Source organism: Nelumbo nucifera, chromosome 8 (genome assembly GCF_055504915.1).
Source record: "Nelumbo nucifera cultivar China Antique chromosome 8, China Antique-T2T, whole genome shotgun sequence".
Classification (NCBI taxonomy): Eukaryota; Viridiplantae; Streptophyta; class Magnoliopsida; order Proteales; family Nelumbonaceae; genus Nelumbo; species Nelumbo nucifera.
This window is the reverse complement of record NC_142656.1, coordinates 2,837,696-2,854,108: the sequence shown is the minus strand read 5'-3', so window position 1 is coordinate 2,854,108 and position 16,413 is coordinate 2,837,696. Positions and strand designations below refer to the sequence as shown.

The following is a 16,413-nucleotide window of genomic DNA, read 5'->3' as shown; positions in this document are numbered from 1 at the left end:
AGAAAGAAAAAGACCAAAAAAAAGCGTCCGCCGGTCCAGTCGCCACCCACCAATTTGGACTTTCGACCAGTAATGAAGATATTACGCCCTCATATTTTTAACAAAATAACAAAGCAAGTGCAGAATTGGCTGAATTGGCTGAACAATGATTTATTAATTTTCTTTTCGATAAACAGAAACCCAATTTCGAGCTTAGCGCGTTCAATTATAACTGAAGTGGCTAAACTGATTGATTGATCTGATCGCCAAAGCGGAAATTGAGTTGATTATCATGCTCTTAAATATTTTATATCATTTAATTATCCTAAGCAGAGGAAGACAAATGAATAAGTCATTCAGTTCAAAATGTTCAATCACTTCAGCCATTGTCAAATACTGGAAGAAACGTTGACCACTTGACCATCCCGATGGAAAATATAGCCACGCCCCAAATGATGTCATGTAAATACATATAGGCGACGTGGCTTCGTTATTCACCGTTAAAGTAGATTTTTTCTAGTAACGAATTCGTTATTCTTCTTCTTCGGGTTCGTATTAGACAGTAGGAGTGTCCCTTGTTCTTACTTCACCCAGCCAATCTTAGGCGACGGTAGAATTAAATAGCGCTGATGATAAGAATGCCCAACCCGACCAAACCAGACCGACCCAATTCGAGTCGGTCGGGTTTTCATCAGTGCCGGTCGGTTTCGGGTTGGGAAAATATATAAATTGATATATCGGGTCAATTTCGATTTTCTTGTATGAAAACCAAAACCAATCCGACTCGAACCGAATTAGTTCCTAGTTTGAATAGTTTCCTAGTTAACTATAATTAGTCTTCTACTAGAACTAAAAGGCCCATTAGGCAATTACAATTAGAATAGGCAATCTATCATAGTTTCTAACTTTCTATAGTCTTTTACACCAAATAGGCAACCCATTAGGCAATTACAATTAGAATTCAATTAGGTGTCATTTTGTACAGGAGCAAAACCAAAATTGACCCAAACCGACCCGACCCGACCCGACTCAAACCAACCAGGTCGATTTAATCTATCAATGGGTCGGTTTTGGTTTCCACCTCAAGTAACCTGATCAGGTCGGGTCGGTTGGGAAAACCCCAATAAACCGACCCAACCCAACCCGTGAACACCCCTAGAATTAGACAACTTAGTTAGGAAAATTTGACTTTATTTCCAAATCATCACTATTCACTAATGATGGTGGGGCCCTTAAGTGGGATGCTTACCAAAACAATTTGGTCCTATTTATTTATTTGTTTGTTTTATTTTATTATAAAATCTTTCAATTTCGAGGAAAACCAAGGACTTGACCATGATTACGGTCATAGTTTAAATTGAATTATAATATGTATTGGATGTATTAGATGTACCGTATTTATAATGATTATATTTTTTATTTATTATACATTTTATAATTGATATCTCACACTTCCTTTTCTCACTATATATTATATTAGTTGTCCATTCTCGTTACAGCGAATTGGATGCAAGAGTCTTCAATTTGAGGTTCTAACCCTAACCCTAAACCAGTCATGAAATATTGAAATCCGATTGATCCTTTGGATTTGAATTAGAACCTAAGTACCTACCAAATTAATGGAATGCATAGCTAACACGTTATGATTGTTAATGCAGGCAGACTTATTACATTCAGAAATTGACAGATAAGTATGATACCGGGTTGATCATGTTGATGCTCTATACCAAATCATCATCCTCTCTCTCCTCCCCCTTGATATAGCTGTGTAAATAGATAGGGATATATCGGAAAGAACCAAACTGATCCAATTACTGGTATTTTATCTTTTCCATGGTATATTTGTAATATTATCACATTGTCATGTCCAAATATGAGTGGTTTATTGCCAAGTTATAGGTTAAAATTATGTGATTTACTTCACTCCTACCATGGTCCGATGAAACCTCTTGATTTTCATATCTAAACCCTAACTCCTAAATTAAACCCTAAGATAGTGTTTGGTTTGAAAGAAAAAGGTAGGAAAACCCATATAAATCTTGTATAGATTTCCTTACTTTTCCCTTTCATTCCTTTCCTTACATTTTCTTTCAAGCCAAACACAGCCTAAAGTTACAAATCCTACCATGTTTAGTTCGAAACTGATCCTGACCCTTTGACAGCACTCTATCACATAAACATACTTATATGCATAAATCATCTCGCATTATTGTAGAAAATTTATAATTATATGCATAAAAAATCAGGTTTAAGTTGGGTTGAGTTACCCATACTTTCACTGAATAATTGAATGAATTCACCTGGTTAGGCTTCTAGAGAAAAAAAAAAAAAAAAAAAACTGATTTTATATGGGATTGGCAATTTTCAACCCTAACTGGCTAACTCTAAATCAATCTTCAACTCAATCCTTTTTGGGTTGGGTTGGGCCCGGTTCAGCTTGATTTAATCCAAACTATAGCACTATATAGTCGTCGTCTTAACTGAAAAGAACAAACAAACCTATAGGCACAATTAAGATAAAAATATATAAAGTGTATCATATTGGTATTAGTATATCCAAATATGCTTAGATACATTGATATATAAATATTTAAAAATATCAAATCTCTTCCCTAACGGGCCTAACCCCTAATTATTTATAAAATAAAAAAACACGGGTATCGATTAATCCTTGACTTGATCATAACCTTCCAATCACTTTCGCTCGCTGAAGGACCGATGGTGCCCACTAGAACTAGAAGCTTTAAACCCCACAACTAATTTTCTTCACATTGAATGGACCTCCGATCTCATACGGAAGCCATGGATATCATCCATTTAAGTGGTTGGCCCACGAAGACCATTTTATTAATACAAGAAACGAATCGGATCAATGTGGATCTAGAGCCACCAATCATAGCCCTATCAATTATATGATTCAATTAAAAATCCACGTACATTCCATCAACAACGTGGGGCCACAGAGCTCGAATTATTTAATGCTTTAAGATATGGTTATTTATTTCTCTTCAACGCATTCAAATAGAATTCGGAAGCTATGAGTACTCAGTATTGATTTTAGAGGGCTTGGAATTAATAGTAACCTGTGTGAATTATAAAATACATAAAACCATAGTGAGAGATTGAATGGTTGTGAGACTCATGTATTTTATGAATTTGAATTAATTGAAGGCAATGACTTAGCTATGGAACTAAATCACCAATGATAAGGCTTAGTAATAAATTCATGAATCCTATTATAAAAAGTGTGGGCTCCATGTATTTTCTTACTGGCATGGAACCTCATCATTGGTTTTACATCTTGCTGAACAGCTATCGCATTTAGTTAAACCTTGCTTGAATTTTATAACTAATGGTCTGATATAGAGTATTATCAATTTATCATTGGTATCACACTCCACAGCCCACCATACAACGACCACATTCACATTCGGTTTCACCCTACAACAATGTGGCACAAAGAACTCATCCATTTATTCCATGTAATTAATTAAATAGAATCTCCATGACCACAGTGGCCCTGGGCCAGGCCCCGGCTAGCTTGATCGAGCTCACTTTAGTAAAGTCAGGCCAAGTCAAACACCAGACCTATTCCCGTTTCAATGAAGCATTTTAAGGATCAAACCAAGAATTTGAATCAGGTCCCAACACATTACACAGGATCCCAACAACCGGTCACAATAGCCTTTGCAGCTGTATATTAGAAACATCTAATTAAACATGAAGGACAAAGGAGATATTTCCTCTACACGGCTGTAAAAGCTGTTGTGATTGGTTGTTGGGACTAGATCCGGTCTCTCAAATCAATAGGTTAAATGCTCAAGGGAGGAATAATATGCATTTTATTTTTGCATTACAATAGAGGATAATGCTTCTTTAAGATTGAATAAAAGCAAACAAGCACCACCTATTCAATGGAGTGCCCTCAAACTCAAAGAATACTGTTCGAAGATTGTTTCTTTCTTTTCCTTTTCCTACCATTTCTTTTAAACCAAATACAGCCTTATTCTTTCACTAGAGACTTCAAAATGATGGGACATAGAATGCATCAGACAGTCTGTTTAATTTCAGAAAATAAAATTACTTATATGTTAAATTACTACATGACCAATTTTTTTGTAGATTAAGAACACCATCAACGCAGATTGGAGTTGGAGGCAAAGGTGTATCGATACTTAAAATAATGCATTTTTTATGTTTATTTTTAGTTTTTTTTTTCAAAATTTGCTTTATATTCACTAAAACGAGGGTTCCTAAAAGCACCTGTCGGGGGACCAAAAGATATGATACGATACAATACAGAACATATCAATATCAATAATTTGAACCTTGGATCCAAGGTTCAAAAAATCGTTACATCAATGCATATTGTATCAGCCCCTTCCCAATACGCCCTTACAGGGGTTGTATCAGGTCAGGGCCTGGTTCAGAGGATAACCGACACTTAAACCAACCCCTCTGAACTGGTATTGAAAAAAAATAAAACTTAAAAAAAAAGGTCGATACAGGGCGATACTTTGAACCTTGCTTGGACCCAACTACTTTTTTGGTTAACTGGCTGGTCCGATTTTAGAAAATTGCAGCAAATTACTCTGACTTGACTATATTATAGTTCAAAATGTTAGGTAATGTTTTTTTTCTCTTTTTTTATTAGTATAATGTTAAGAAATCTGTTCAACACATTATGTACAAAAACAAAATAAATAATAAATAACAGTGCAGAATGTGAATGATACTATCAATGCTGGTTCATTTAAACCGTTTAGATGGTGAACCCCACGAGGGGCCATTGCTTGGTGCAATGGTAAAATTTCGGGTACCCAGTCCGCCCCTCTGGAGACCCCAGATAGCCAGGACCAGCTTTGGATAATACGGCCCTCAGATGAATGAATCCCACTGTATCTGGTGGCACAGCAGTCAACCATACTACCATTCATGGGTCATATTCAAGTTCAACTGGAACAGAGCAATGGATTTGAAAGGTAAAAAATGAATGGCGATTAGAAGAAAATGGTAAAGCTCACGTACTCTGGAAAGAGTTGCATGAACTGATACAAATCAACTTAAGAGGACTACACACAACTCACAAATGAATTCCAAGGCAAAAGAGGACCACAGATCAGCATTTGCTTAATAGCCCTTAGATGATAAACCCCGTTGTATCTGTTCACTCATCACAGTAGTCAACCATGTTAGGCGTTCATGGATCATATTCAAGTTCAACTAGAATAGAGAAAGGATTATGAAAAGTCAAAAATGAAGGGCAATTACAAGAAAATTGTATAATTCGTGTATTTTTCACACTCAATGACAAAAAGAAAGAAAGAATTACAGAGACAAGTGATGTAAATTTAAAAGGACGGCAATCAGGCAAAGCAAATGAATTACAAGGCGAAGGAGGGTCAAAAACCAAGGGCATACGCTACTGCAATCAAAATCCCTACAACAGTGGACCACAGGGGGCCCTGAGACATATAAGCGCTACTGCAATCATCATTGGTGCCACTAAAGCATCCAGGTCGTTGTGTCTTAGCCACACCACCATCCAAAACAAAGCTACTGTTACGTTTTCCATTGCTAAAAAGCACACACCAGAAATACGGGGCTCCACCATCAGTTCCACTTACAGCAGCCCCTACTTCTGTGTGATTGCTACTATACAATATTTCCAAACTCTTGCTGTTGTGAATCAGAAGACCTGAGAAGGCCTCAGAAGCACCAACATATTTAGACTGGCATCCAAGTAAACGGCCTGTGATGGGGCCAAGTGTTGATGCTTGGACCCCACAGTTGGGTGCAAATGTCTCTGCAAATTCAGCATCAGCAGGCTTTTTGGCGTCAGAGCCTCCTACATCGTCACATCTTCCTTGGTATGCTTTTATGTATTGCAAAGCAATGCATCCAAGGCCCGGATTGTCAAAAAGTGCAGTTGACTTGTGTGCAGTTCTGTTGCTATTGAGAATGGACACAAGTTCATCGGCTGGGTTGTCTTTTTTTTTTTTTTTTTTTTGAGAGAGAGAGAGAGAGAGAGAATTTTGTTAGAGCCTGAACACAAGTATATTAAAAAAACTACTGATTTTCCAACTTAAATTTACACATTAACACGTAAATAGCATGGATTTGAAGCCTCAAAGTAAAATTTCTTGCCTCAAATTAATTAAGAAACAATTTGCCTAGAACCAGAAACAAGAAACATTGGAATCAAACCAGGGTTATGGCCATATGCCACAGATCAACAAGATGATACTTTGGAGTCAGTACTTGGTAGCAGTTGAATCAGCTAAACACCACCAGGGAGAGAGAGAGAGAGAGAGAGAGAGAGAGAGATCATTTCCATATGATTTTTTTTATCAATAAACAAAATTCCATATGATAATAATCGGTTAAGGCTTGTTCTTATATGGTCACATATGCTAGGTATTTGCTCCCTGTTAATGTTAAGTCCAAGAAGCAGCTAGGGCCATCGATTGAGCACACAGCAAGTTGTTTAGTTATGAGTGATCCAGACAAATCTCATTTTTAGTAGAAATTAAAATTTATCATGAAACCTTTATGTTGAATTTACTAGGTATCGAATATCTTGGAAACAGCCTCTCTGTGTATCTGCAAGGGTAAGACTGAGTAGATCTATCCCTCCCCAGACCCCACATTAGTGGGAGCCTCCTTCACTGGGCTGCCCTTTTTCTTATTTTTTTTTGAATATCGAGTACAAGTTGATGTTAATAGTACTATCTTGCTTGGCTAGAGATATCCCCAAGTGACATTAATAGCAGTTTTTTTTTTGACAAGGGATATCAGCAAGTCAAGGTGTTAATAAAATGAACCTGCAAGTGTAAGCATCTCATAGTTTTCTAGACCATTCCATAGACATATTTATTCCACTTCTTTAATTTGAGGACTTTAACATCTCAAACAAATTGTGGTTCATCTTGAAAAGTAACCTTGCTAGTGCCATTTCAAAGCTAGTATCCAAGGTTTTCTGAACTCCAAGTGAATGTAAAAGCACCTTTAACATCTGAGAACTAGAAAGAAAAACCTTAAGGATACTCCCTATAATATTCATTTAAGCCTTTTTTTCTGTAAAGGGCAAAGAAAGGAATGTAGAAAAAAAAAAAAAGCTTGGGGATATCTCTTGGCCACCCAGCGCTAGCATTTACAAGATTTCGTCCATCAGTTTGGTGACTAGCATTTACAAGATTCTGGCCAAGGTCTTGTCATTGAGGATTAAAAAGGTGCTCCCCTCAATCATCAGTCAAGGTCAAGGTGCTTTTGTTCAAGGGAGACAAATAATTGATCAAATTTTAATAGCAAATGAATGCGTGGAGGAGATGCGAAGATCGGGTAATCAAGGCTTTGTTTGTAAATTGGATCTTGAAAAGGCCTATGATCTAATGGACTGGAGCTTCTTGTTAGAGGTGCTTAGGAAGTGTGGGTTTAGGACTAAATGGTGTAAATGGATGAAGGGATGCCTTTCCTCCTATCATTTTTCTCTTCTAGTCAATGGGGTAGTTAATGATTTTTTCCCAACCTGTAGGGGCCTAAGACAAGGTGATCCACTATCCCCTTTCTTATTCACTTTGGTTGCTGGTAGACTTTAATAATGTAGATAAGGCTGGGTTATTGAGAGGTTGGAGAATAGGTAGAGATAGAATTCCGGTAACCCACCTTCAGTTTGCAGACACCATTATCATCTTTTGTGAGGGTTGTGATTTGGTGGAAGTGAGAAACTTGAAGAATCTAATTATCCTCTTTGAGAATGCCTCTAATTTGAAAATCAATTTTGAAAAGAGTTGTGTGGTTGGATTGAACTTGGATGAAGGGGTTTTGGAGTCTATCGCTACCTGCTTAGATTGCTCCTATTCTGAGTGGCATTTGACCTATTTAGGACTTCCCCTAGGTGCCAACCCAAAGGAAAGTCGGTTTTGGAACCTTGTGGTGGAAAAGTTTGAAAAAAGATTGGCGACTTGGAGGAGGAACTACATTTCTTTAGGGGGAAGAGTGACCTTAATAAAAGCTACACTGGCTATATGCCAATTTATTTTCTGTCAATCTTTAGGATACCTAACAAGGAAGCAAAGAGGATTGAAAAATTGATGAGGGACTTCCTATGGGAGCCAGGGGAAGGAAAAAATGATCATTTGGTCAGTTGGGAAGTAGTGAGCCGAATTAAAAAAAGAAGGGGAGCTAGGGCTAGGATAGATAACTAAGAAGAATGAAGCTCTTCTAGGTTAGTGGCTTTGGAGGTGGCCCTTGGAAAGAGAGAGGTTATGGCACGAGGTGGCGTCTAGCATTCATGGCTGTTCTAAGACTGGTTGGGAGGCTATTTCAGGCACCCTTCCTAATTTCCTCAGGTATGAAAGATATGATGTTTGCTCTGGTAATTCTATTCTTTTTTGGGAAGATATTTGGGTGGACTCTCAACCTCTAAAAGATCGCTTTCCCTCCCTTTACACTATCTCCCTCTTTAAAAAGGAGCCTATTTCAAGGTTTCTTTCTCCCCCAATTCTCTCCCTTGTCTTTGAATTGGAATTTTGGGTTTCATAGAGGTTTAAGGGATGAGGAATCTGCTTGCGTCTCTGAGCTCTTGCTTCTTTTGAACTCTATTTGTTTGGACCTCACTAAACCCGATAGAAGAATTTGGACCCTAACTCCTAATGGCTCCTTTACTTGTGCTTCTTATCTCGGGTCCCTTTGTCCTGCCCCTCTCTCTTTGGAATTCCATGTCAAAGAAATCTGGTCAAGGCCCATTCCCCCTAAAGTAGTTGTTTTCTATTGGGAAGCTTTTTACGGTAAGATCAATACTATACCTGCAAAAGAAGAGACCTTTCCTTTGTATATCCCCAAACTGGTGTATTTTGTGTAAAATGCATAACAATGATCACCACCACTTACTGTTATCTTGTGCTTTTGCTGCTAATATTTGGAATTGGGTCTTTATGTTGTTTGGGTGCAGGTGGACCTTGCCCTCTAAAGTAAACCTGCTTTTTGATCCATCTACTTTTGGGCAGCCAACTAAGAGAGGGAAACTAATGTGGAAGTGTATCAAAGCAGCCACTTTGTGGACCATTTGGGAGGAAAGGAATTTTAGAATATTCCAAGAAAAGGAAAGAAGCATTGATGAAGCAAAGAAGTGCATTATGGCAAGAACAATTCATTGGCTAAAAACTTGAGATCCATTCAGAGGTTATTCCCTTGATTATCTCTAGAAAAGTTGGGCAGAGGTGGCCTCTACAGCCACCAAAAAGAATAAACTACAGATAGAGTGGAAACATCCTACAGAGGGTGTGGTAAAGCTGAACTTTGATGGCAGCAGTCTTGGCAATCTAGGGCCTTCAGGACCAATGGGAGTTGGAGATTCAACAAGGGCTGAGATACTGGCTGCGGTGCAAGGAATACATGCTGCAAACCAACTAGGAGTGGAAAATCTGATAGCTGAGGGAGATTCTAAGCTGGTAGTAGGTTGGCTGTCGAGTCCAGAAACAGCTCTATGGGGTTATAGGGATCTTCTTAAGAAAGTTAATTGGCTCACAAGGAATATGTCAGTCACTTATCAGTGGGTCAACAGATCAGCAAATGCCATGGCAGATTCTTTGGCAAAACAAGGGGTCTCAAGGGTTGAGTTATTTCTGCCACTTTATGATTGTATTCTGTTAAGTTTGTTTTATGCTCTCACCTCCAAGGGGAGGTAACATCTCGTGCTTCCTCTTTGGGTGAATGTACACTCCCTTTCTTATTAATAAAATCATTTTTCACTTATCAAAAAAAAAAAAAAAAAAAAAGCCACCCAGCGCTCCAAGGATCTGCCTCTACAGTCATCATCTAAAATTCTCTCCACTTTGACATCTTCAAACTCACATAGAGCTCTCATGTGTTCTCAATTGTCCTTATATCGATGCCATTTTAGTAATGCTTCACTTGGGTGCATCAATGACTTTCCTTGAATCTCCCCAGATGTAAAATTTCCTGAACCCTCTTTGCTTGGCCCATACTAGGCCTAGGAAAACTGCCCAAGCCTCAGTTAAATTAACTGAGCATAACCCCAGTCCCTTGGCCATGTCTCCAACAAATCTCCCCTACCACTCCCTCTATTTTCACAATCTTTCTCCCCACCCCCTCTCAGTGAACCAAACCAGACTCTTCTTTATGGGTCAATGTCATTGCTTGTTGTGATGGAAAAATCTCAGGCTGAAAAGCATGAGAATGAAGATTCGAGTTTAAAATCAATCATCTTGTGCTAAAAAATGCCAGTGGTAGGTGAGTATCCAGTCATTGGGTAATTTGCCTTTAGCCAACATTAGATGATTAGATCTAAGGATGTCTTAAACCTTAAATCTTACACCTTACTCAACATTCAAAAATGCATCCTTGAATTTCTTTACAGTTTCTTAACTTTCTCTTCCGTTTTTTAGCCATCAGAAATCTGCATCCATGATAGACCATATCCTAACTCTTAGAACTTCATCTTGAGATACTATCACTAGCTACTTTTGAAGGCTCATTGCTAGACCTATCAGTAGCCCATGTCAACCTGATAGACCTAAACCAATCTGACCATTTTATGCAGGATCTGGGACAGGCTATTTTCCAACGGTTTAGTTCTGGTTTGATTTTTGAGACCTGGTAGTAATTGGGAAGGGATCCATTCCACCTTATCCTGAACCAATAAGAATCCGATCCCATCATTAGGTTTATTATTAAATTACTAGGTTATAGGCCTGTTAAATATAATTGGGTTGGTCCCAATAGGATCAGTTTTTGGCCTGTAACTTACAAACCTCATAGGGTCATGGTTGGGACCGGGTCTACCCCAATCCATACCAGACTTGACCTGTTGACAGGTCTACCCATTGCATCCTTCCATCAGAACAAACTCCAGTGACACATACTGGTGTAGGACCAGCTCGGTTCTAGTCCTTAGAAAATGTTGAATGGTCTTCTTGATCAGAGCTTTATGGCTGTCAGTGGCTGTAATGGCTTCTTGAAGGAATAAGAGAGAAAATAGGGAGAAAAAGAAGAGAGAAAATATCTGGAATCACTCACAGGGTGCCTAGAATCACTCTAGGGCATGGGAATCACTCACCATAGCTAGCATAAGCTGAAGAAAACTCAATATAATTCATTGCCTTTGTGTAAAACGTCCATACATATTTATAGACTCTAAATTCATAATAATCTTAGGAGTCAAACTGTTAGACTCAAACTAAGTTGTCACATCCTACTTCAATTCAAAGAAGATTCAATTACTCTAATCCTACTTATGCAATGACTCTGAAATTTTAAACATAAACAAACTATAACTAGACAATCAAACCCTATTATTGGACCCTACAGAAAAATTATAAAATGGCAAAAATACTCTTGTTGTTCAATTCAGTCCAAATCCCAAGTACCATCACTATGCCATATCAGGACCTGTTGTAAGGCCTTCTTCCTTCTAGAATAAGTCTACAAAGGTGCTGATCGATTCCTATCACATACTTACAGAGACACTCTTCAAACACATGCAATGCAGGAGCAAATATGCACTTCCATGTACCATTTCGTTTTATCTCCTACCTTATCTGAAACAAGTGAACACCTAATATACAAGATGAATGCCATTTTTATATCAAATGTTACTCAGTTATAAAGGTTAACACTTTAGACCCCTATCTTGTAGGAATAAGATGTTAGGAACTTAGAATTCAAAAATATGAACTACTATAATAGTATATATTTTTTCCATATATGTTTCAGCAAGTCCATATTTTCTCATCTTACCAAGTCAGATTCTTGGACACATGTCTGTATCTTACTCATGTTTGTGTCTATGAAGTTCTATAGTTAAGTAAACACGGCATGAGAGGGGTGGACCATGGTTGTCAAGTTATCACCTGAATGCCTTGAGGCCCTTGACTGTGCCTAAGCAACAAAAATCACAAGGCAGGTTTCTTGTTGTATTATGGCTGCATTTTATTAGTTTTTTTTTTTTTTTTTGAAAACAGTAAAGTAAGGAGTTGTATTAAAGTAACTCCAAAAAAAAACACATCAAGACCCTTGTACACTGAGGAGATGTACAAAGGAGATTTACAACAAGAAGTATAAAGCTATTTATCTGTCAAAAAGCTGCATTTTATTAGTATGCGTGTTAATACATTCTATCATCTATAATATGTATCACACTCACTTGTACACTGAGGAGATGTACAAAGGAGATTTACAACAAGAAGTATAAAGCTATTTATCTGTCAAAAAGCTGCATTTTATTAGTATGCGTGTTAGTACATTCTATCATCTATAATATGTATCACACTCACTTATACCAAGTTTTAAGGTTTACTACTGAAATTTAAAAGATCTAAGGGCTTCAAGAATAGAAAGTATTGATCAAAAAAAAAAAAAAGAATAGAAAGATAAAGAAGTTCTTTTCCTCTCTTGTTTCTACTCTCTTTTTCTCTTATGTTAAATAAAACAGCAGCTCCACCCATTATTCTTTTTCTCTTTTACTTACAGCATATCTTAAACTTTTATTATATAAAAGTATAGTCTTCTTTAGTTTTTAATATGGGGTTGCTATATCAAATGCTTATTATATTAGTGTTATTTTTGGAAATATTGAAGTTAATATATTTAACATACTATTGTCTTCTAGATTTGATGATTTACCATGTTTTGAGAGGAAATTTAATGTTCTTAATAAAGAGAATTACTATTTTTCAATTACTATGCAGCTGATTGGTATGTAAAACTAGACAACATCATAACAAACCTAAAACTTAGGTTTTTTATTTTATAAAAATTCTTATTGCTCCGACAACACCTAGGCGGCTAAGTGCCATGCTGTCACCTAGAAATCACCTAGATACCTTGACAACTACAGGATGGATTGGATACAAACATAAACTTTGGCTTTTTTTCACAAATTGGTCACTCTCAAAATGGTGCAAGGGGTGAGCAATAGCACCAAAACCCAAACTATATAAAGTTTGAAAGCACCAACAAAGCATTTATGTGTGTGAATGCATATGCATACACACACACTCATACATAGATATGCATATTTATACATCTTTCATTACATTCATAGACCTTAGCCAAATGGATCATAGTTTTGAAGTCTTGATGAAAATAATTTATAATTAGTCACGAATGAAATAAGGAGAGCTTCATTTTTCCTGTTGATATAGCAGGGCAGAGTATGAGAATATGATACCAATTGGAGAGAGAGAGAGAGAGAGATGAACCAATCATATGATAACTGAGGAAAAGAGGGATGGGTAGAATAGGAAATGCATTCATGGAGATGGCCCCTCATAACAATTGAATTGCTGATTGCACCTAAAATTTGCATTATAAATTTTTGTAAGGCAGTTTTATACTATTTCTGATAGGAAAATATGAATATGCACAGTCAGAGAAGGAATGTCCCCAAATGAACATAGATCGGGTGCTATGCAACACAAAGTCTTGGCAGAAATATGATTCACATGTTTACAACGAAAGAATTTTGAGGGGAAATCCACTACAATAGTACAATTTCATATTATGTGCACTTGGTTGCTTGTTGGCAACATGGGAGAAACTAAGTAGATATCTCCATCACCCTTAAGGATATCTTAGAGACAATTGATTATTAAGGCAATACTCCTTCCATGTCAAGGGTCCCCATATATCTGAAGCCTGAAGGGAAGCAAAACATAAGAGGATAAAACCAAAAGTGAAGGAAAAGAAAAACTTTATTTAATGGGCAAGTAAAACAATGGGGTAAGATAAAAGAGAACTTCATTGCTAGGTATGGTATAATTTCCTTGGACCCAGAATCTAGCGAGAATATATAAATTTAAAAGGCAAGAAATGCTACAAACTTACAAAGACAATGTGTGATGAATTTATTCGAGATGAAAGGAGGCGATCGAGTCGACTGAAACCTATAAACACTTCATAAAGAGTATATACATAATTGCAATTTGCACCTTATTAGATCTCTAGGAAAGTGATAAATCTCTAGGAAAGTGATAAATCTCCAAGAAATTTGATTACTCGTATGTTGTCTCAAAGCTAAGTCAACACCAACATCTCCCCGGAGAAAAGATACATTTTCCGCATGCAAACTTGGCAATAGTCTTCATGAAAGGAAAAAGTGATAGAATTACTACAACTTTTGTTAAATGAAGATATTTTCCGTTGAATTACTACCATTTTGCTTCCCATAAAAAGGAACAAGGGAAAAGGCAAACAAGGAACAGATGTATTAAACGATCAACTTCGCAGAATACTATGGGGGGACATCTGACGTCATAATGCAGATCAGCTAAAATCAACAAACTGAAGCAAATTCCAGACTAAAACAATATCCTCAACAACTGTGCAGAAATGATGAGTTAAGTGCAAATGCGCAATGTAGGAGTCTAATTGGTAATATGGAAAGTATTACTTGCTACATTTGGAACTAATCAAGAGAGTAACAGATAGCAAAGCAGTTTTGCAGATATGTTGAGCAGATCTACTTACTACTGGGAATCAAAGAAAACAAAAACCATGAACGAAAATTTTACTTTTAAGTTATTTTTAGCATACCAAAGGAAAAGAAAAAGGATAAAAACAACAAAGACTTACTCTTACCATCGGCGGAAGCAGATACAAAAAGAAGAGCAACAACAAGAAACCACGTAACAACAGCCATTGCAGCAAAACTAAACTCTTCGGCCAGAGATCGGAGCGGATGAAAGAAATATGGTCTGTCGGTCGGTCGTCTTACTTCACACTTATAGTTCCATTTGTTACGTTCAAATTGGTCATAGATTTCTATTGAAACTACTGAAATGCCACTGACCGTTTTCTTTTCCTTCTTTCCCCTGTCCGAACTCCCTCACTCCTCAGTCCCAAGGAGAAATTTCAGATTTCATAACCCCAAAAAAACGGAAAAGAAATCACCTGGAGAAAGAGAAATAGAGGATTGCCCAGACCGTTTCGATTCTACAAAATACCTCACCACCTCAGCCAAAAATCGCACTCATGGATGGTCGGACTTCATCCAAGGATGGAAAATCTAATAAAATGCCCCTGTATTACTCCTTTATTACATTTTTTTGAACTTTTTATTAATTTTTATTTTATTCTTCAAAGCTGGTGAGGTTACGTCCGTGGTTGACTGGTTACTGGTTGTATACAACTTTTTTTTTGGTAGTTCTGGTTGTATACAACTTGCTTCTTTGACAATTAGTAAATTGTCAATGTGGTCAGGAGTGATCGGTCGATTACAAATAGATCTAGATCTTCGTTTCTTTTTTTAACTTTCGTCTGTTTTTATGATTGTTTTGACTGTATCTTCTGATCAAAAGTGTTGATAAATTATTGACTTTTTTTGGTGCTTCAATCCAGCTGAGTAGCCAACTGAGGGTTAGAACAGTTGGTACACGGGGTGAAGATGATTCCAGCTTCTGGTCCCCTTATTATCATCTTTAAAAGAAAAGAGTTATATAAATATTAAATTAGTTATTGATGTGATGTTGTATTATTCATAGAAAAAATAATGGTCTCGATTAGGGATTCAAGTGTTGATTAATACACAAAAAAAAAAGAAAAAAAAACTAGTAACCGAAAACTAATGTAGAATAAACCTAAAAAATCAAATATTAAAAACTAAATGTATGTAAAAAATAAAAAATATGTAAATTTCTGGAGTTAAAAAATTCGTGGGTTGAACTATAATATGATACAGGAAAAACTTAAACCAATAATGGTTGTAAACATTGAGGGAGATGAGATGGGCTCCCAACAGAGCGCGTCCTACATGCTCATCCCCTCTGTGATGAGTTGAGAACATCTGCCAATAAAACACGTTCCAGTCCTCTTCAGGTCCCATTTTTATGGTGAGAAAGAATTGGAACGTGTTTTTTCTAGATCAACCACTCCTTTGTTGTTTGTTGTCTGGTTGGGATTTAGAAATCATTACCTTTTAGGTTCTTCCAATTAAGCAATCTATCCCTTTTTTCCAAAGCCTAACAAAAACAGAATTCACTAACTGCTCATGAATAGGGGTGATCATGGGCCGGGCCTGGGCCAGGCTTTGCACTTATGATAAGGGCTATAGCTTAGGCCTGGGCTTGAAACATAAGCCCTAGCCCAAGTCTATACAGGCCCGGGCCGGACTGGACCTGATTCCGGGTCAATGTCACTCATATATAAAATATTACATATCTATATATTAAATGACATAACATGCATATAAATTTATTTTATACATTATATAATATAAAATATTACATATAATATAAATTATATATATTATGTTATAATATTTATATATAAATTATAAAATATACAATATAATGTAAAATAATATGTATACATATGTATATGTAGGCCGGATTTAAAATATTAAACCCAAGCCCGGCCCTAAAATTTACGAGCTTGATATGGGCCCAGGCCCGAGTCGGGCTGAACACAAAACCT

General features: G+C 36.9%; 1 long non-coding RNA gene across 1 annotated transcript; it reads right to left on the bottom strand.

The window, feature by feature from the left end:
• Positions 1–5,229: 5,229 nt before the first annotated feature.
• Positions 5,230–15,389, bottom strand: LOC104600570 (uncharacterized). The gene is made up of 2 exons (XR_016079156.1): positions 14,575–15,389; positions 5,230–5,968 (listed from the first exon to the last, which is right to left on the bottom strand). It is a non-coding gene; the product is annotated as an uncharacterized LOC104600570 (long non-coding RNA).
• Between the last annotated feature and the right edge of the window lie 1,024 nt (positions 15,390–16,413).